Here is a 21,520-nt window from a genome sequence, read left to right as displayed (position 1 = left end):
AAGACCAAATGATGCATGTAGAATTATTTCCATAATTACTGGAAGAGAGGTTCAAGAAACTCTCATTCCATGCACCCAATATAGTGAAGCAGAATTTCATGCAAAGGCATTTGCTTATTTTTAACTGAACATTTAATCTGGTAAATACTTTACTGAATCCAGTGTCACATTCTGCTGTAAGGGTGATAACAGATTAACAGCATCAGGGATGGGTATTAAGTTCCTGAAAGAACACATTATAAATTATAGAATTTAGAATTAACATTATTAGTACTGCCTGGCTATTGACACCAGTAAAGATCACTGATGGTTGCCACAATCAAGAAACAGATAAAGACTCTTTGAGCACCAATCCAATGCACAACCAGCTGAATTATACACAGGTGTTAGAGCTATGAAATAGCAACAGCCTCCCCAGAGAATTGAAATCTTGATCACACTTTTTAAATGTTAACAAAATGTACTGCTCCAATTACAGTAACCTTTAAGATATTTTAGAATGTATTCTCTCCAAAGAGCAATGCATTTGATTGATAGTTTTTAAACAGAAACACAAAAATGGCATCTTAATACATACTGAAGGTTAATAGCTACTTTCTCCAGAAAAAGTGTCACTCTCCATTATATTCAGCAATACAAGCTAGCTGATGTAACACCTGCATGCTTCTAATCCATTAATGCAGAAAGAACTCATGGAGTGCTTCACCTACTGGATTACATCTTTTAGAAGGTGCTGACGACAAATATAGCAGTGAATCAAGCAATACACTACACTGCATAAGCATTTAAATGTTGAGGTGTTCAATAACAGACATATTGAATGCAGATGGTTCAATATATTGCAATTACTGCCTTTTATTATTTTTTTTATACAGTCTTTTCAACCCATTGGTTGAAAGTTATATATGGTATTTACAAAAATGTATTAAGTAAACCAACACAATTACTGTTATTTTATTTCAGTAGTTGAAGACTTGGACTTAAGTATTGACACTGGGCAAGATAGCTGCCATCCTATACCAGTATCTCAGCATGCGAAGAGGAAAGAGTTAAGTAGATGATGAGTTGGGAATCAATTAAATGGCCAAGTCAGAGAAGTCATATAAACAGTAACTTTAACTCCTGTGAGATGAGTAACTGACAACCTAAGAGAACACACTGCAGCACTGGGAATCCTAATTAAAAACTGAAGTATCTGCAGTGCCTCAGGCATCCCTCAGGTTGATCAAAAATTGAAAATAGATATGGAGAATGGATGTAATTATTAACTTGATTGATTGTATACAAAACGTGATTTGTCTCATTATCTTCCACATATTATGATCTAGAACAAGGCATTTACTATCTTTAATTCAGAATTTACCCCGTGGAAGAACAGATTTATTTGTATAGATTGCTGAGACATTTCCCCTTCACTTCTGCTAAATAATTACAGTTATTTTCTCTTTTCTATTATTATTCTATTGTACTGTATTCTATTGTATTCACTGTAAAGGGTTTTTTGGGGGTGGAGTGGGGGGTGGGGATAGTTTGAAATAATTGAAATAATTTCAATCATATTCATTACAGACAATATTTTTCTAATGACTAACAGAGCAGATTTCCAAACTCATGGATACAAACCAATGGGTTTTAGACACAGTTCACATAAGAATTCTCTCTGGGAGATCACAGATTAGATTTGCCTAGGCAAAGAATGGTTTACATCTCTATATGCAAAGATGTGTGTGTTCCATAAATAAAGCTTTTCTTCTGTTGTTCCAACTCAATGTTCTGATGTCTAGCTTGAATGACCTGTTAGCTGTGCCAGCTTTTCTTTAAAGCATACTATAATGGAAATGAAGAGTCCAGATTAACAGGCTGTACCAAGACCTTGTCTTGGACCTGCAAATTAGAGCGTAGAGAGGTATATACAAGAGGTAACAAGACCAAAAGATGAGGAAAAAAAGCTGAAAAGATCAGAAGTCCAGTGTCTTTCTTAACTAATTATCAAACCTTATTCCAAAAGCAGAATGGTTTTCCATTTTAAGTAAGATGGCATGAATCAACACAACATAGCCAGTATCCTGATGATTTTTTTGTTTTGTTTTGTATGATACCTAGCTGTGGGGTATGGTCAACACACGAAATGGGCAGGACGTCATCCAGAGTGACATAGTCTTGAACAGTGGGCCCAGGTGAACCTCAAGAGGTTCAACAAATCCAAATGCAAGGTCTTGCACCTGGGTTGAGGGAACCCTCACTACCAATACTAGCTGGGGGATGAAAGAATTGAGCACAACCCTGCCAAAAAAAGACCCGTACTCCTGCAGCCCAAAAAGCCAACTGTATCCTGGGCTGCATCAAAAGATGAATGACCAGCAGGTCAATGGAGGTGATCCTGCCCATCTACTCTGCTCTGGTGAGGCTTCACCTGGAGTGCTGCATCCAGATGTGGAGTCCTCAGTACAGGTGAGACACAGACCTGCACTTCCAGAGGAGGGCCACAAAAACGATCCAACAGATGGAACACCTCTTCCATGAGGACAGGCTGAGAGAAGTGAGGCTGTTTGGCCTGGAAAAGAGAAGGCTGCAAAGGGATCTGACAGCAGTCTTTCAGTATCTAAAGGGGAGCTACTGGAAAGAGAGGACAGACTCCTTTAGCAGGGTCTTTGGTGACAGAACAACGTGAGATGGTTTCAAGCTCAAATAGGATAGGTTTAGGTAAGATTTAAGGGAAAAGTCTTATACAGTGAGCGTGGCGAGGCAATGGAGCAGGTTGCTCAGTGATGTGGTTGATGCCCTGGCCTCAAGGTGAGGCTGGATAAGGCCCTGGGCAACTAGCTGTGCATGCCCCTGTTCATTGCAGGGGAGTTGGATTAGATTGCCTACAGAGGTCCCTTTCAACACCAAGAATTCTATGATTCTATCGTTTATGATTCCAGGGAGAAAAATAAAGGAACACAGGTGGCAAGGACAGCAAGGTAGCAAGCAATCAGGCTTCTGTGAAAATCATTTTCAGTGAGAACTTAAAGCTCTGATATATACCACTAGCCAATTGAGCCAGACTAAATTGATTGAAAAGGTGATGCTGCCACAGCTATGCTGGCTTTGGATTTGAAAAACTGTCTCTCTTCCCATGGTTTCTAAGCTGGAAAATTCCTGGCTAGGCAAACACACCGCAGTCAAAGTTCTTTGGAAGGACTCTGTTTTCTGTGAAAAGAATCCTATTACGCTGTTGAAGTGGCTGAAGAAAAAAAAAAAAAAAAAAGAAAAAGAAAAAAAAAAAAAGACATTTTATAACAGAGAAGATACAGTATCTTTAATATATTCAAGCAGCAAAGTTTCCCTTGTTATATGTGGAATATCAATTTCCAGCAGTTAAATCTGAGATGGAATGTGGATTTGTTGGCACAGAACTGCAGCAAAGCTCATCGCTCTAAAAAGTTGCTGCAATGTTACACTGTTAGTATACAACTTCATTCTCTTGAAGGTAACTACTGACCAGAACTCCCATCTTTTCTCACTTGCTTCAACTGCTAGAGAGCAAGATATACCTTATTTATACAGTATGATTATTTATACTCTGTACGTCCAAATGCATGAATGTGTCACTTTTACAGTAATATCATCCCATTTCTTTACTTTCCAGAAGACTTTAATGGACAACAGCAAGAGTAAGAACAGTAAACTTTTACAAAATTACATTTGGGCCAAATATGATATACTTTTCAAATTACTATTCCCTTAATTTTACTGGCTTTAGAAAACATTCCAAGAAAACACCTATGGGAAATATGGCAGACAGCCTTACACAGAAGTCAGAGAGAAATATGGTCTTCATCTAATTCAATTAACTGCCTTGAGTTGGATCCCAATGGTACAGAAAAATGTTTGCTTTCTTTCAGACATATTCTAAGACACAATTCATACTGCTTCCTCAATATAAAGAAGCATGGCTCAATAACATATACTCATGTTTTTTGTTTTTATTGTTCAAAATTTGAAAAATCTCTAGGTACATCTTCATGAATTATACTGACAGGTCTTCATTTAGGCAAAGATCTGAAGGCTTCAAATATTGTAAAACTCTACCTAGAGCTTTATAACAAATACCTCTACAACAGAGAAAAATGGCAATGGACGTTACAAAATTTCCCAAGATGGAACTCTGAACTGCATCTCTTGGAGATTAATACACCACAGCAAAAGACAAGAAAACCATGCAGAAAATCATTTCCGCATTTAGACTCTTATTTTGCCTTCAGTTCCTATGAGATAGTCAAAGGCAACATGCCAGTTGATCAATACGTCAGCATTTAATGCACAATAAATGCTACTGAGCAAAAATCAGATAAACATTGCCTGTTAAGCAAAGTATGCCTTAATGCTGTCAGGAAGGAGTGCATGAAGTTTTGGATCACCCTATGTGGTGAAACAGCAGTCAGAAGTCTGACTTGGACTTAACAAAAGGAAACAGAGGGCAATGCTCAGCATGAACACAAACGCACATAAAGACAACCAGATTTCATTAGTGCAGATTTTAATTTTGATTAAATGCTTCCTTTTATATTGGGTCACATTCATTGTTTTCATCCCTGTGTTTTCATTAATATTTTAACAGACACGGAACATTAAGTTGCGTAACTTCAGTGTTCTAGCTAAAGATAACATCTTTAATAACAGCTACAAAAAGGCAGCTGGCATGCACTGCTACCCAACTGCATAATGCTGTGAGGCACAGTAGGCTGCTGTGGTTATTGTGGCATGCAATACAATGCATCAGTTCTCAATAACATGTAAAAGTAAAGCGCATGATTGTGACATTTGCTTAGTCTGAGTGAAAAATGAACTTACAAATGCATTGAATACAAAACCACTCAGGTGATGGAAATGGCTATGAAACTCAAGAAGAGTCAAGGTGGTGACTGTACTAGGCAGAAACACCATAATTCTACCTTTAAATGATATGAAAAACTGTAATACACAACTGTTCAGAAATGTCTCAGGAAACAGTGGTAAACTATCAGTAATATTTTTCTTTTTTTTCCCTACCAACTACTGACTTTTCATTTGTTGGTTGGTTTGCTTTCCTTGTTCAGACAATTTCTAACTACTAATAACGAAACTTGAGAAAATTCAAAATTCTGGATCAAAATTCAGCTGAGGTACAAATAGCAGAAACCCTTATGTTTGAATTTCTTAGCCATGATGAATCTGAATGATGGACTATGACGATGCACTCTACTAAGACCCATCAACATCAGTAATTCATTTCCCACCAGTCCCAAGCAGCCCATATGGGGTGGTTAATTTCTTAGTGGTGTTATGGTTTACTATGTTTTCATTAAGATAAAGGGATGAAAAGCAAGTGTGATATGGTGTGAGACTGAGATTAGTTTACTAATCTGTGAACTCTCAATATAATTAAATTTTCAAATCATTAGAGTGGACTAGTTCTTTTTTCTATATTTAAGCACAAAAAGTTCTGTGTGCGTACTAAACTTGAAAAACATTATGAGACTCTATGTAATCAATAGATGAGTAAAAATAGAACTCATACATTTTTAAGGACAGTTTTAAGAAGCGAATACTAATAATCTTATAAGAAACAGGATGCTGAACCAGTGAAGCCAAAAAGCTTTCAAGATAAAAAGCTATTGATATCTTCTAGCAATTCACTCAGAAACATCTGAGTTAAGAGGGAAAAACAAAACAAAAAACAACAACACTAAAAACCACTGGTGATGGCAGATGGAACAACAGCAGAAGGTGAACATCAGACTCCAGTGGACGTTAAGCAATAAACCAAAATAGAGTCCACAGTAACCCCCCTTCATATTTCCACATATTAAGTATCAGTTCTCAGGCCAAATATTCCCTCTATAAATAGACTTCTGTTGGATTGTACTACTTGCAATTAGCTGGAGACATAATATAGATGCACCAGACACTAAAAAAAATATTATAATTCATATAATTCATATCCATTATAATAGTCTCAGTCCTTACTCACTCCACTTCTTTCAACCACCACACCATGGCCTTCTTCAACAACATCATGCCCTTTCTCCTGCATGCCCAGTAAACTTCTAGGGGGAGGGGGGAAGAGGAGCTGCATGCCTACCTTCAATATTTACACACTACCTGACCAGTCAGGAGGACAAAAAGGACAAATAAGTTTTACGTTAATATTATAGGTTTTCTTTAATACATGTAATAGATTTCAGCCAAAATAAAAAACTAACAGTCACTTCTCTTGTCAGGAAATAAGAAGATACAAGACATCAAACAAAAGTTTTTAAAGTCACAACAGTCATTTACATATGAGAACGTGCAACAAAATGAAAAATTGTCTTTGCTAAAGAAAATGCTTCCTTGTTGTTTGTGTGCTTGAAAGAAGTTGACTGGCATCTTTCAGTAGCTCACAATCACTGGTGATTACTGAGAACATTTATTGAACTTTCAGGCAGAAGCACTACCATTATTTCTTGTAGAAAATGCTTTTAAACAGGCAGCCCTAATGCCTATACAAACTGTAAAATTTCTTTGTTGTGTTTCTTGTTCTCCTTAGAGCTGTGATATGAGATACATATCTCAGAAATAAAATGTGTACACTGTATTATATGGTATAGAAAATGCTGTACATGCGTAGTACAGCCTAGAAGTTCAAAAATATTTGCATAATTTGAGAATTTCTTGAGAAAAAGGTCTATCTTGTGTTCTTAACAATGTCATAGAAATCATGGTAACTACAAACATGTACAATAAACCGATCTAGTCTAAAAAGGAAATGGTGTCTTCCAAGGGTCAATCTACAGATCGGTGATCTTCAACATCTTTATCAATGACATAGATGGTAGGATCGAGTTTACCCTCAGCAAGATTGCTGATGATGCCAAGCTGAGAAGTGCATTTGACACAATAGAAGGAAGTCATGACATTCAGAGGAACCTGGGCAAACTTGAAAAGAGAGCCTATGAAAATCTAACGTGGTTCAATAAGTCCAAGAGTGATGATCTTCCACTTGGGTCAGAGCATTCCCAGGCATGCATACAAACTGGCAGAATTCACTGAGAGCAACCCTGTAAAGGATCTGAGGAATCCTGGACATGAGCTGAGAGTCCATATTCATGTCCCAGAAGGCCAACAGTAATGTGCGTTGCATCAGAAGGGGCGGCCAGCAGGGAGAGGGAGGTGATTATCCCTCTTTCCTGTGCCTTGAGAGGCTTTATCTGAAGTACTGTGTCTAGGCCTGGGGCCCCCAGCACAAGAAAGATGTGGAGCTATTGCAGAGGGTCTAGAGGAGGGCCGTGAAGGTGATCAGAGGGCTAAAGCATCTCTCCTGTGAAGAAAGACTGAGAAATTTGGGCTTTTTAACCTGGAAAAGGAGAAGACTCCAGGGAGACCTCATTGTGTCCTTCTAGTACTTAAAGGGAGCACGTTGGCAGGAGGGAAACGGACTTTCTGCATAATCTAACAATGAAAGGACAAGGTAGAATTGCTTTAAAATAAAGAGGATATATAGTCAATGAATGTACAGATGTTAAAATTATAAAATACACCAGAGAGTTTGGCTAAGCAGTTATTATACCAAAAGAGAATAGACAGAATGCTTACCCGTATCCTAGGCTCTCTACAAAACTTCAGAATAGAGGATCTCCTGAAGAGATCCTTCCCCACTGCTAGTCAGCTCTTAAATGGGTCAAGGAGAGGTGGAGCCAGGCTCCACCCCTTCCAGCAGCACAGGTGATCAATCAAAGGTTCAGGCCGTGATTCAGCATTTCCCATACAGAGGGAAAATTTAGGTTTCATTTTAGAAAGAAATTCTTAGAGGATGATGAGGCCCTGGCACAGCTGCCCAGAGAAGCTGTGGATGCTCTATCCCTGGAGGTGCTCAGTGCCAGGTTGGATGGGTTTCTGGGCAGCTTGACCTGGAGGATGGCAGCAGGGAGTAGGAAATAAATCTTTGAGGTCCCTTCCAACCCTAGGATGGTATGATTCTATGACTCTATGAGCCCTTGATACTAAGCAAGGAAGGAAAAAGGGGCTTCACTAGTAAACCGCTTACTAGAAGTAAGCAGTGCAATTAACATTTATGATGATTATTGTGTCAAGCTTCCATTCTCAGTATAACTCTGTGAGAACAGTGTCTATGTAGAGTTTATTATTTAAACATGTAAAACTGTGCAACACACAAAACTACCTGATCTTCTCTCAGAGGAACCTTTTATTTAAAGAGTGAAGTGGTAACTTTATATATACTGATCTGAGAAAACACCCAAATAACAAATACCTTACTAAAGTTTTGCAAGGTTCATGGAAACAACCAGGATTTGTATATACATAATTTGGATATAGGCCATTAACAAACTATCCAGAGAGTTAATCAAGAGAGAACACTTACAGCAGAACAAGATTGCTGTTATATAATACACTAGAGCTGTAAACAATGGAAATGAACATTGTTACCAAACAGTATAAATAATTTAAGGCTTCTAGAAGTGAAATCAATCTACATAACATTTGATGCACACAGAACTACCAACTCAGACAATAAAAAAAAGTAAGGGAAAAACATACAGGTAATTAAAATTATACTTTCCAAGACAGAATACACTTAGCTCGGTAGTCCTAGTAGTAAGTAAAGAAATAAATACAAAGGAAATTCTATTATATGCATGTAGATTTCTTTTTTTGTTTCTTTGGTTGGTTGTTTTTTTTTAAGGATTTTTTTTTCCTTCTGGTGTGACTGGAAACACAATCTGCTGGATCCATCAACATCTACCTGATCAACTCCTCAGCTCTTTGAAACTTCAGTGCTATATTGGGAACTATTTTCACAGGGATGGAAACAATCTGATTTGCCAGTATTGGAGATGAGCGTTCTTCGTAAAGCCTCCAGTGCCTGGAAGTCCAAGATGAAGTCTCAATATTGTACTTCAAAGGAAAAATATATTAATGATGTCTTAACCTGTCCTTTGAAACTGAACCTCTATATCCAATTCCATCTAGCAAGGCTAATTGCATAGTATGCAAGAGAATTACTATTATTTCAATATAACCCACCATAGAGAAATGATGAAAGCTCGTACACTGTTGTAACAAGCTTTACATACAGAGCACTACAAACACAGCATCAAAAGTAAGTATCTTGCACTGGTGAAACAGAAGAAGTTCATAAGTTATCTTTGTAACCTTAGTAATTACATTTAAATATCAGCTGCTTTATCCTGAAAAGAAAACCTTGGGATAAATAATAAATAAATAGATTCAAATACGAAAACTGTATGTGATTCCATGGTCATCTGTTACTTTGTTAATATGCATCTTTCATTATCATCACTTACTTGCTATTTATATAAAAATCTCCTTATTCTCCCTATTTTACAATTTCCTGTAATATGTGTCCAAATTGCAAATTGATTAAAGATACAGTAGAAAAAAATATGAAAATACAAGATGATAAGTAAATTTCATTGTAATAAACATACCAATGTTATCTTTTTCTTTAAAGACCTATTTAAGATTGTCTATCTACCCAGAACCCCATGCTACACACTTAAAACTCCTTTACAATTCCTTGCCATGTAATGCGCACTAACTTGATTATTTAACATTAAATATTCACGTCAAGTTAGAAACCCAGGGTTTATGTTTTAAAAGAGTAGTCGTAACAGTTTTGGAAGTGAAGCACTGAAGAACCAGAAAGTGTGTTATTTTGTTAGATTTCTTCACTAGGTTACTTCTGAACAGTAATTTGGATAACTCTTACTATGTTAAACAACTATATTAAAAAAACAAACAAACAAACAACAAAATAACAAAAAAAAAAACAAACAAAAAAAACAACAAAAGATGACTGCTTTGGAAACAACTAGAAGTTTTAAAGCAAAAGCAAGAAAATTCCTGCTCCTCATCAACACAATTCATACTGTTCATCAGTTCTACGGTTTCTGCCAGTGCAAAAGTAAATGATAAATACTAGGACCCAAGTTAGAAAACAGTTAAGCATATCCCCATATTTTCAGAGTTTAACATATGCTTAAAAGTGTTCTGGAATCAGTGTGAGACCTGACAGTTTTCCCCTGAGATGCTGGAAGCCAGGAAAAGGTCTTCAATCTTCCTGAAGCTACAAATAAAGTGTTCAGCTAAAAATCAAACGCTAATACCTTTTACAGAACTAAACACTGCAACTTTTACCGAACTGCACTCACATAGATTTCTTACAAAGGAGTGAACAGGTACAGTTATCTTAGTTACGTACACCAATGTTTTATGTTACTGGTGATTAAACATCATGTAGAATTTTATTCAAAAAGCAACAACTTAACTAAAGTCATAAGGGCTTATACAACACAAAGATCCAGTTCCATGCAACGTATAATGGATTCAAAATAGCTTTGGCCACATGTGGACATTTAAGGATTCTATTTTTTTTTTCTTCTCCTTTTTCCCTTAAGTTTAGTATGAGATGTTTCAAATTGTTAAAATGAACAGCTATGGAAAGTGCAAATAATACTACTTTTAATCAAACACAGAAATAGATTTCGAGCACAACATAACACATTAATAATGTGCTAATTACAATATTGTATTCTCAAAGATAAATATATTAGCAAGCCAGAAGGATCTGGCAGTATTTTATTATACTTTAATAGAAGGAAAACAGGGTTAAACAGATGGCACTCAGGATTTCTCAATGAATTTAGCATCTGTGAGTACACGTTGCATAAATGCCAATTAAAATGTGTCCGAGTAAATTTAAATCCCTTGCTGATAGAATGTAAGTCAATCTAGCTGGCTTAAAATCAAGGTTAAACTTAATCGTCTGCTGAACTCAAAGGAAGTTCCTCTCCAATTGTACAGAAATTCCCACTGAAATAATAAAACAGTGCTCCTATTGATTTGTATTTATTTACATTCACAACTCTCTTCCCAAGTGCTAGGCTGAAGCACAAAGGAAAAAACAACAGTACTAAGTGAATCATTTGGCAAGGCTAAAGTGAAAAACATCCTTCTTTGATTTCTAAAGTTTCTGCAGAAATCTTCTGCAGAACTTTCCTTTTAAGTACTTTCATGAAACAATTACTTCAGAAGTGTCTTCATAATTCTTATTAACCACAAAGGCCACTTCTTACTTTCCTCTACTCTATGATTGAAGAATTACCGGTGTTATGAAATTAGGCCCTCATTTTTCACACAATGCAAAGTGAATAATGAGTATCAAATAATACAGCATGCAGAGAAAAGGTTATACTGAAAACTTAAAGCAATGTTGTTATTTAACCCTGTAGCCATTCTAATTCAATTTGATGCTTAAATATTTTGTAATAACGATGCACAGAGAATAACAGAAACAAAAAAATACCTTTGGTAAAAATGAAACAACCCTACATTAAAACAAAACAAATCAGAAAACATCCAATTGAATTAAAAAAGCTGAAAAAAAGCCTTTGCCATGTATTTCAAGATCTTAAAGGTCCCTTTCAACCCAAACCTTTCTATGACTCTATTGAATAGGTGGACTGTAATTCCTCCTATTTATTATGTTGGTCTATGACACCAGAGGCGGATGCTGGTGGATGGCAGTAGAGGCTGAGCCTTCCCACCATTATTCTGTTACTCTTTTTTTTGCCATTTGCCAGATGACAGCAGAGGGGCAGTCTGACAGAACGTAATCGGATGTGGATGAAGCAAAGATTTGTAACTGAATTCTTTCACGTGGAAAAAAGAAATGCACCTATTGACATTCATCAACGCTTGGTGAACATTTATGGAGACCAGTAAGTAGATGTGAGCACAGTGAGGTGGTAGGTGGTGTGTTTCAGCAGTGGCAACAGTGACAGCGGTCACATCCTCTCACAAAGATTTTTCATCAGAGGTGAAAATGCACTGCTAATGGTGATGACTGTTTTGAAAATTAGTGTTTTGTAGTTGAGAATTTTCTCTGTCAAACAGTGTAATTGTGCTCTTAGTTGTAATTTCCATGGAAATAAATAGAAGACATTACTTTCAGAGCAACCTACATACAATATGAAGTCCTGCAGGTGTGTACCCAAGAAGACTGAGGATCCACTCATGAAAAAACAGTATTTGTGTGATGTGCTGAGCCACCGGTAAAAATCTGGTATTACTGTCTGAACCAAGGCCAACCTACACGAAACAAAACTCAAATCTTTTGCAAAGCTAACCAATTAAGTCTCTTTATGCATAATCTATGTGCAGTCTTTTCCCATACCAATTATTTCATGCTTGCAGCATTGAGTTGAGGAAAAAGCCAATCAGAAGCCATAAAATATACAGCACAACAGCAAATGAAATTAAGTGTCTCAAGTGCAAATAACTACCTAAGAAATGAAATCTGAGCTAGGCATGCATACATACACACTAGCAACAAATTAAATGGTGGTAGTCAAGAAAAAAAAAAACAACAACACAACACTAAATATTATTAAGAGTGCAATGGAAACACTATTGCAACACTCAGGAACTATGAAAGCTTTCCTTGAAGTGGAAAAACACAAGGTTTATCACCATCTTCTACAACAGAAGGAATAATGCAACCCAGCAAGAAACACACATCACTATGTACATTTAGATTACAGAAATCATGCTAGATTTTGAATATTTCAATAATTCAGTAAAATCTGTTTCACAGGCATTGCTGCAAGATTGGATGTGGAAAAAAAATCTCTTACAGAGGGCCAATGCCCTAAGGAATGCACATAGAGAATCTGATTTTTAGACCTATTCATTACCAAATTACTGAACCTCAGGCTGGGGTGTGTCACTGACAATCGAGTCCCTAACATTTTAATAGCAATAGACAATGATACTGAGGAAAGAAAATAAAAGGCCAAAAGTCAGACTATACAACACATGCTTCCTAAATTATGTTACATATTTAGTAATGTCAGCAGAATTTTCAGATACGAATTTAACTAAGTAATGATGGCACACTACTCTCTTCTGCTCAGAGTGACTGCAGTTTGAAAGGTAAAATATCAAACTATTGATGTTCTCAAGTACAAGACTGGCTACATAATGTGCTGGGGAAAAAAAAAAAGTCCAGAGTAAGAAAGTTGTAATTCAAAGTAACATTATCAAGGAACATAAAAAAAAAAGTTCTGAATAAATGTCTGAGAACAGAGAGCATGCAGTGCAGAGGGAAGCTGAGGGATGGAAGGAAAGGTGGGTGGATTAGCTCAGCACCACACAAGCTGAGCAAATGGTAGCATCCACTTCAGGTTGTTTCTATGCTTTAACATTTCGGGAGAATTGGTTTTTAGCTCAAATCATCTGAAAAGAGTGATTCTGTAGAAAAGCAAATTCAGAAAGGATAAAGGGAAGAGTCCCAACTAGTAATATTTGCTTTAGTCCTCTAAAGAAGGTGCCAGGGATGAAAGAAAGGCATATGCGGTATGCTCTTATTTTGTGTTTTTGCCCAGTTATTACTCCTAACAACATCTGTGTGTGACCTCTTCTATTAGCAACCTTTTTCCTAGCCTTGTCAGAGGATTTGGATCCTTGCACTTAGAAGTTCTGCTGAAGCCAGGACAAGCTGCTTTCCACAATCATCTTACGGAGAAGAGCTGGAATGTCACACACATCACAGTGAAAAACAAGATTTTTAAAAAATGATTCACAGTTTTTGATGGTGGGAGCATCTCTAACTTCACAAATAACTGCAACTGATGAGCCAGACATACTTGCCTCAAAGGTGCTGGAAAATGACAGGCAAAGCACTAATAGAATCAGGCCCTTCCAGTATCCTTTCAAGTACTAATCCTCACAGTGACTGTCATGATGCTTGGATTTGATCCTTTACTAGAGGTTGCAATCCTCAAAATAATACGATTCAACAATTGCTGTAATTCTCTGCAGTTACACAAAGAACAAACACTTAAAAGATTCAGTAGAACAGTTTTCATTGTTTTCTAGGGTTAACTGATGCTCTATTCATTCAGAAGAGGTGACCTTCCAATAACCTTGTTTTGTGGCTATGAATGAATGGAAATTTGAGTTTGACCTCACTGTATAACCTCTGTAAAAAGAATTACACTACAGTAACAGTGCATCTTTATGTCAGAATGTCAAATAAATATTTTATTCAATTGCTAACTAGATAATGCATTTTAGAAACAACTTACAACACTGAATCTATTTTTTTAAATATGTCACTAAATGTAGAAAAAAATGGAACTGATTTTTTAATATTTAAGTATATTTGACATATATGAAATACTGGACTTATTTGCCCTAGGGAGAATGAATTTAAAAAGTTTTAGCTTCAATTATGAAGAAGTACCCATGAATAATACATATTTTTCTGATGTCTTCCTATGTACATGAAAACATCAATTTGTACCTAGCCTAAAAGAAAGCTAAATTACAGGTAAACGATCTAATGTGTCCCTTACTACCCTTTGGCAGGCTTAGTCTAATCAGAGTTTTTCCACTAAATTACCCAGATCAACAGAAAACCTGCACAATTATATCTTGCTCTCTAAAACAGCACATGATCTTTGCTCATGTGGCTAATTGCTAGGGTGGAAAATTGCAATGAGGATGACGGTACAGATGTTCTTTTTCAGTTGACCAAACAACATGAAAGAAAACAAAGATTCCTGCTTCTTAGTGATTTCTATTTAAAACACACTGTTTTATACACATCCAGACACACATAAACAAAACATAATGGGAATTTTCAATAGATTTTTCAAACAGAAGATTATATGCTGTTGATGGTACAAAACAAACAAACAAACAAAAAAAAAACAACAAAAAAAAACCTAGGCATTAAGGGAGAGGAAATATTAATAAAGCATCAACGTGTGAAACACAAATTATCAATGTTTGTAAACTGTGAAAATGTACACTATGATATATATTAAGTTAAAAGTGTTGAAGAGGTTTTCAAAGCAGGATGGATATACTATAGAAAACCTTTTATATTTGTATGCAAAGACAAAAGACAAGCGAATTCAGCACTGATGAGATAAAAAAGCTCAGTGTGTAACCATTATTGCTGGAGCACTTTCTGGTCCCCATCAATGGGACCACAAATCTCACTTCGAGGGGTTGAAGGTAGTAATGAGTAATGTCCTATGCATTCACCAAAGAATGTATGAGAGCCATGTCCAAACAAGGGGCATTTCACAAAATCCATTTTTCAAGTCTCACAACCCCATACCCTCCTTCTGCCTTGTTCTGCTCACCCCACTGACCTACACTGTTTGTAAAGTTCTAGGGGCTCTTCTACATTACAAGTTTGCTCAGGAAGGTTTACCAGGCAGTGGGATTTTTCTTATTCTTACAATTGATCATTTAATACTATATCCAAAAAACATTACTGAATATTGTTTGCTGCTAGCTGAGGTTCTTAATATCCAGCTTATTCCCAAAACAATCACTAGGAATTGGCTTACACTGACATATATCAGTACCAGTCATCAATTACAGCGCTGAGTTCACTATAGAATAACCAAGATTGGCCTAACCTAAAGGGAGACACAACAGGAAAAGGAAAGATAGAACCAGAAGAAGGGAATGGAGAGCTTCAAATTTCTTCTCTTTTAAGCTAGAACACCACAGAGTTCCTTTGCATAAGGAAGAAAAATAATTTCTATAAAAATAAGTAAATTAGTACATATTGGAAAAGATGAGCTTGGAACAGAACTTGTGTTGATTTGAAAGAATACACTGAAATGAAAAGTAAACTGCCTTCTGTGATACAGACTTATCCACTGAGAAATAAGTGGGCTGAGGATCTTCCACCAGCATATCCAGGAGCATGAAAAATCTGTGAGTGATCTTCACTGTGTTATGTTTCCTATCTTTCAATCCCTCACCAGGAGTAACAATTGTATTTGGGAAGGACAAAGGTTAGCAGTTATCTGACATGCATAAAGTGTTGCTCTTTTGAAGGGTGCAAAAATCCACATCTGAAGAATAGCTGCATACCACATTCTGGTGAGACGGGCACAGGCCAGAGACAAGTGCTACTCACCTAAGCTGTGCTTAAAACAACATTGCTGTGCTGTCTTCTAGCTTAAAGCAGGCTTTTTTTCCCTAGTTTGAGTTGCTTAAATACAAATAATACATACTCAGTGCAGATATGAAGACCAAGAGGCACTTGTTTCTCACACAAATACTTACATCACAGATCTCTAGGGCTTCATTACATCTCTGGACAGCCTGGTCTAGTGGTTGATGATCCTGCACATAGCAGGGGGGTTGAAAATCACAGAATCACAGAATCACACAGAATCACCTGGGTTGGAAGGGACCCCAAGGATCATGTAGTTCCAACCCTCCTGCCTGGCAGGGCCACCAAACATCCACATTTAGATCAGGTTGCCCAGGACCCCGTCCAACCTGGCCTTAAACATGTCCAAGGACGGGGCATCCACAGCCTCCCTGGGCAGCCCGTTCCAGGGCCTAACCACTCTCCTAGTAAAGAACTTCCCCCTAACATCCAACCTAAATCTTCCCTCCTTAAAATAGATGATCACTGTGGTCCTTTTCAACCCAGGCCATTCTATTCTATGATCTAATCTTATTAGCAAAAAAAAAAAAAAAAAAAAAAAAGAATTATTCAAAGCTACCACAAGACTAAGGACTAGGTATGGTGTAACAGCTTAGATGATGTGTTTGCTTTTCCTCGTTATTGCTAGAGAACAAAATATGCAACTGCTCTGTAATAATATAAGCAGTTATGCATGCATATTACTGTATTATTTCTAGCCATGAAAAGAGATGAACCCATTTAAACTATCAAATTCAAGGATGTGTTTTATTAATCTTCATTTAGAATAGAGGGACTGAAAACATCTGAAATATGCTTAACAAAAAATACATGTTGTAGATGCTAAGAGTAATTTTTTTTTTTTTTTACACTTCTTAGTGCTACCTATCTACCATTTGTTTCCCTTGCAAAGCATAGACTAGTAACTAACTGCAGGCGAGTAGTCGTCTTCTTTTTTTAGTTCGGTTTTTGGGGCAACTACGATGAAAATTTAACATATTTTGGGTGACATTTTTCTCAAAATCAGTCTGTCAAGAATCACTCATACAATGCCGACATTCTCTCATATGCAAAAATGACAATGAGTCAGAAGAGCCATTTCATTTCCGTGCGATGGCCTAACACATGCAGCCTCAGTTGACGACTAAAAAGACTGTCTGCCTGCCATCTTCTACATTTTCAAATATTTGCTCTGAGAGAAGAGAGTGCTTGGACCACTCCAGGTGTACCTACCACCTGCCAATTCCAAAGCTACAATCAAGTTACTGCATCTGTACAGTGCAGTACGGGTGTTGTGGGGATCCCAGTGCAGATCTGCAGTCAGGATAGTCACGTAGCCCCACACCTGAGTTAACAAACCTACATGTCTGAGTACGGATTTGGGAACAAAAGCATGGTGGTAGCCTCTGCAGCATAAACATGCCTGTACTTTCTCCAGTCCAAGCTCCCTGTCTGCAAAAACGCACAACTTACCACACAGCTAAAGGTCATAAAACATCAGAAATATGAAGGCACTATGGAAACCTGAAATAGATGTAAAACATGACCTAAATCTAAACATAGATAAATACTGAGAGGATTTAAATCACTGTGCCCTTCAGAAACTAAAATGGCTTCATGTTAATGAAAAATCTTCCATCCTTTCCAGGCCACAAGAAGTCCATGCAACTTATTTGCATCTTTCTGCACCTTAAGCCGTATTTTTACCAAAAAAACAGACATATTTTCCTCGACCACAGTAGCGATGTATTGATCTGAGATAGTACTAGAAGATGTTGCATAAATGTATAAAGAAATGTTCCAAAGCCTATAAAGCAGTCATTTAAAAAATTTAAATCATACTGAAATTATACAAGTGAAATTTTGTATTGCCTACTTTTAAGATAAAAAGCACTGTAATTATTTATGTGATATAGATCTGATAATTTCCATTCACCTGTTCTAATGGGAACACAAGGTCAATAAAAGATGAAGATTTAAATAGGAAGAACCATAACTTAATCCCATCTTTTCATTTGCTCTCACACCGTCAGTAAATGGTTGTCAGACTTCTGAGGTAAACATACAAGGACTTTACATCACTGATTTTTATTAGATAATGATGCTCTCATCACATCTGATTCTAAGCTACCATTTTATGTATGGTCAAATGAAATTTGCATTCTTTAAAAAGCTCCTTATTGCTCTGTTGATTTCATATGAGCTTTAACTGTTGTTCTATTTTAAAGTTATAAGTAATTATGTTAACTCGAATTCAAGTCAGATAGTTGAAGTTCAGAAGTCATAGGAAGAAAGGAGGATGCAGTTCCATGCATTCATGGAGTTGTACTACATACAAGCATACTCGGATGATGGGGACTCAGGACAAGAGCATGAGAAATTGTCATAGTAATGACTAGTCCCTAAACTTCTTTTCAGGACTGCTCCATCTTGAGCAGTAGTTCCAAATAGCAGGCAATCCAGCGAAAGTCTTAATAACTCCCCAGGTCCAAACAGGAGTTTTTATCCTTCCTACTTCAAAGGAGGCCTTGAGGTCACAACCTATATAATGGAACTAATATATGAACTTTCTCCCAATCATACTCATTTTTTTGGTTTTTTTTTTGTCACTTTTTTATTTTTTTCTCCCCAGTAATTTTAAGACTCAAGCACAGGCTGTGTAATCTAACTGAAAACATTTTTAGCTAACTATCATGACTCCTACAGTTGTGGCTGAAGTTCTTTAAGACTGTTAGAAGCTCACTGATCACAAGACAATGTTGAATGCATTTCTTAAAGAAAAGCAGAAGAGAGTTAACACCAAAGTGATGCCAACCATCAAATGTAAGTCAATAAAGCAAAGTTGAAAGTTTAAATGAAATTTCATTCCTCACTGAAATATGATTTCGTATGAGGGGTTCACTAGCATTAAATATTGAAGCATTACACGAAACTATCTCCAGGAAAAAAAAAAAAAAAAAAAAAAAGACAACTCTTCTCTTCTTTGTTTTCTTCCACATTAGTCAATTATGCTTGTGAAGTGGTTAAGAACAGCTTCCTGAAAGACACTGATAGCTCAAGTACTTTCACACACATAACATGGTTTAGTACATTCATAGGTACAATGAGTGTAGAACATCATCAACAGAGCCTTGAGCTTAAGTTCTTGACTATCACTAAATAGATCATATCTATTCTGAACATTAATTCAATTTATTAGTTCCAGTGTGAAATAAGTAATAAAAGCTCAAGAGTCTAGTCTACATTTAGGTTTGTAGTAGATGGTTACAGTCATGCGATTGGATAACTATCTGAACTAAACATAAACTTACACTTTGATAAAATGAGTAGATATTGTGTCTGTAATAGCAGAATCTCTGTGCAAGAAAAGACAAGGTTATTTATGAAATTGAAATTCACTTCAGTGACACTAAGAAAATAAAAGCATTTATTAATAGTCTCTCTCCTTGTTACACCCAGATAACTGTGTCATCTGGGTGAGGCTAAGGACTTAAGACTATTCCACGTAAACTAATAAACTTCTTTACTCAATCTGAACTAAGTGCTGAAGTTTACTTCCAATGAGTGTTGACTGATCTTGGCAAATAAAGTGAATTAGACCACACAGAGCTGAGCTAGACAAGTCATCACTAGTCAGCGTGTCCTCAGGGGCTAGAACGAATAAAAATTGTTTCTCAGCTTAGTTGTTTTATATCACCACAGACGTTCATGTTGATAGTAACACTATCTTGACATTCTTTCAGAGCTGTTCTTAGCACTGGTCATATCTTGTCTAGTTGAGATTTTTGTTTGAGAATAAAATATTGAGCCATTTTAACAGTTTATTTTATTTTATTTTTATCTACCCAAACACTTACAACACACTCATCACCCTAGTATCTGTAAGCTTGATACTTGAGTGTTGTCACATGAAAGATTAGTATTCAAATCCCCCAGGGCTTGGAATGCTCCACATCAAAGAAAAGATTTCATCTCCAGTTTCCTGTAGCAGTTCTGGGGTGGCAACAGAGTGCATGCATACAGGCACTGGACTGGAAATAAGGAGATCTGGCTGTTTTGACTCAGCATTTTTGATACCCTAAGCAACCTACTCCACCTCCCTGTGCCTCAGTTTCCAAGCAAAGTAAAAACAGTGATCCCTCCTAAAAGCCTTCAAAAGCTATGGCTGGAATGCTTGAATAAAAACTCTATTACTATTCACTATGAAAACTGCACAAGAACTACTGAAAGATTCAGCGTATTACCACATTCCATTTTTTCTGCCAGCAGAAAAGTCATGATGTCACTAAGTCCATCACTCCTAAAATCAACTCAGGGTACATAAGCCTAATGTAACAAGATGATAATCATGATATGTTTGTTGTGTTTCTAAAAGTTGTGCTACTTTTATTTGAGAGCAATAAAAAAAACCTTTTTTCATTTCTCTAGTTTTGTGACTCAGGCAGTAAACAGTACATAATATGTGCTGTGCAATGTTGCTGATATCTTGACCTGATTATGACTGTAAGAAGGCAAAAGCCAATCTTATTGAATATATCATTCATTGAGAATATAACTTGGCTAAATCACTAACTTACTGCTCCCTGGGCTTCTTCTGTTAAGTTATCCCTTGATTCAGAACACAGTCTGACAGCTGAACATACTCAGAGGATGTTCTAGGTGCCTAGCATGCATTCCTCTGTCAGCCATTTGACAAGGCAGGGCCAGCAAGTCTGTGCAGCCAAGGGCAGCCCCATCCCACTGGGACCGTGGGCAGAGGTCCCAAGGCAGCACTAAGGATAGGACCCACTCCCTGGCCCTCCACCGAGGCTCTCTGTTTGACTCCCAACCTGAGCTATGGCCCTGCCCACTGCAGCTCCCATGAGCTGGGCTCCTGCAGTGGCCCACAGGAGGTGCTCAACACTGCTCAGTTCCATTCCTGGGGCAGTGGAATGGGCACTGCCTGGCAAGGCTCTGCCCTCGTGGGCTTCCCACCCCAGGGGGATCTCCTGACTCACACCGCATCACAGAGACATGCTGAGAGCTTGAGAGTAAGGAAGGGTGCTCATAACTGTGTTACCAAAATCTGGAAGATATCTATTCCGCCTTCCCATACAAGTCAATGCAGTGCTGCACTGTAGAAGACCAGTTGTTTAACTAGCCATCATGTGACTTTTTCACGGTGCTTACATTTGCTCCACATTTAAATTGTTTTTGGTAAAAAGTTTTATAGTCACTCCCATAATTTTCTACATAGCTCAGTTGACCTCAAAATAAAGAAGAGACAAGCAGTGTCACAATGTTGAGATAAATCAGGCCCGGTGTACAACATTTTAAGAGTGAGTGCAGAATAAAGACATACAAACTCTTTCAAAACAATAATTCAAATGCTGAGTCTTATTTTTTGTTGAAATTGCACTGTCCAATGATGCTAGTTTCCTAAGACCAAAACAAAACAAAAATCCTCCTCTTTTGGCAATGAGCTACATCATCAGTAGATGACCTGGAACACGACACTGCTCTGCACAGGTA

General features: G+C 37.1%; 1 protein-coding gene across 12 annotated transcripts in view; it reads right to left on the bottom strand.

Annotated features, from left to right (window-relative positions):
* Positions 1 to 21,520, bottom strand: part of ROBO1 (roundabout guidance receptor 1) — a 694,688-nt gene that overhangs the window by 124,176 nt on the left and 548,992 nt on the right. The window contains exon 1 of one of the 12 annotated variants that reach the window (XM_048933868.1): positions 7,600 to 7,659. The exons of the other annotated variants lie outside the window; for them this stretch is intronic. The gene's annotated coding sequence lies outside the window, so the exon portion shown is untranslated. Of the gene's footprint in view, positions 1 to 7,599; positions 7,660 to 21,520 lie in introns of those variants that run through there. 12 annotated transcript variants of the gene reach the window in all.

Source organism: Lagopus muta, chromosome 1, assembly GCF_023343835.1.
Source record: "Lagopus muta isolate bLagMut1 chromosome 1, bLagMut1 primary, whole genome shotgun sequence".
Classification (NCBI taxonomy): domain Eukaryota; kingdom Metazoa; phylum Chordata; class Aves; order Galliformes; family Phasianidae; genus Lagopus; species Lagopus muta.
Note: the sequence above shows the minus strand (reverse complement) of the source record. Positions and strands in the feature narration are given on the sequence as shown.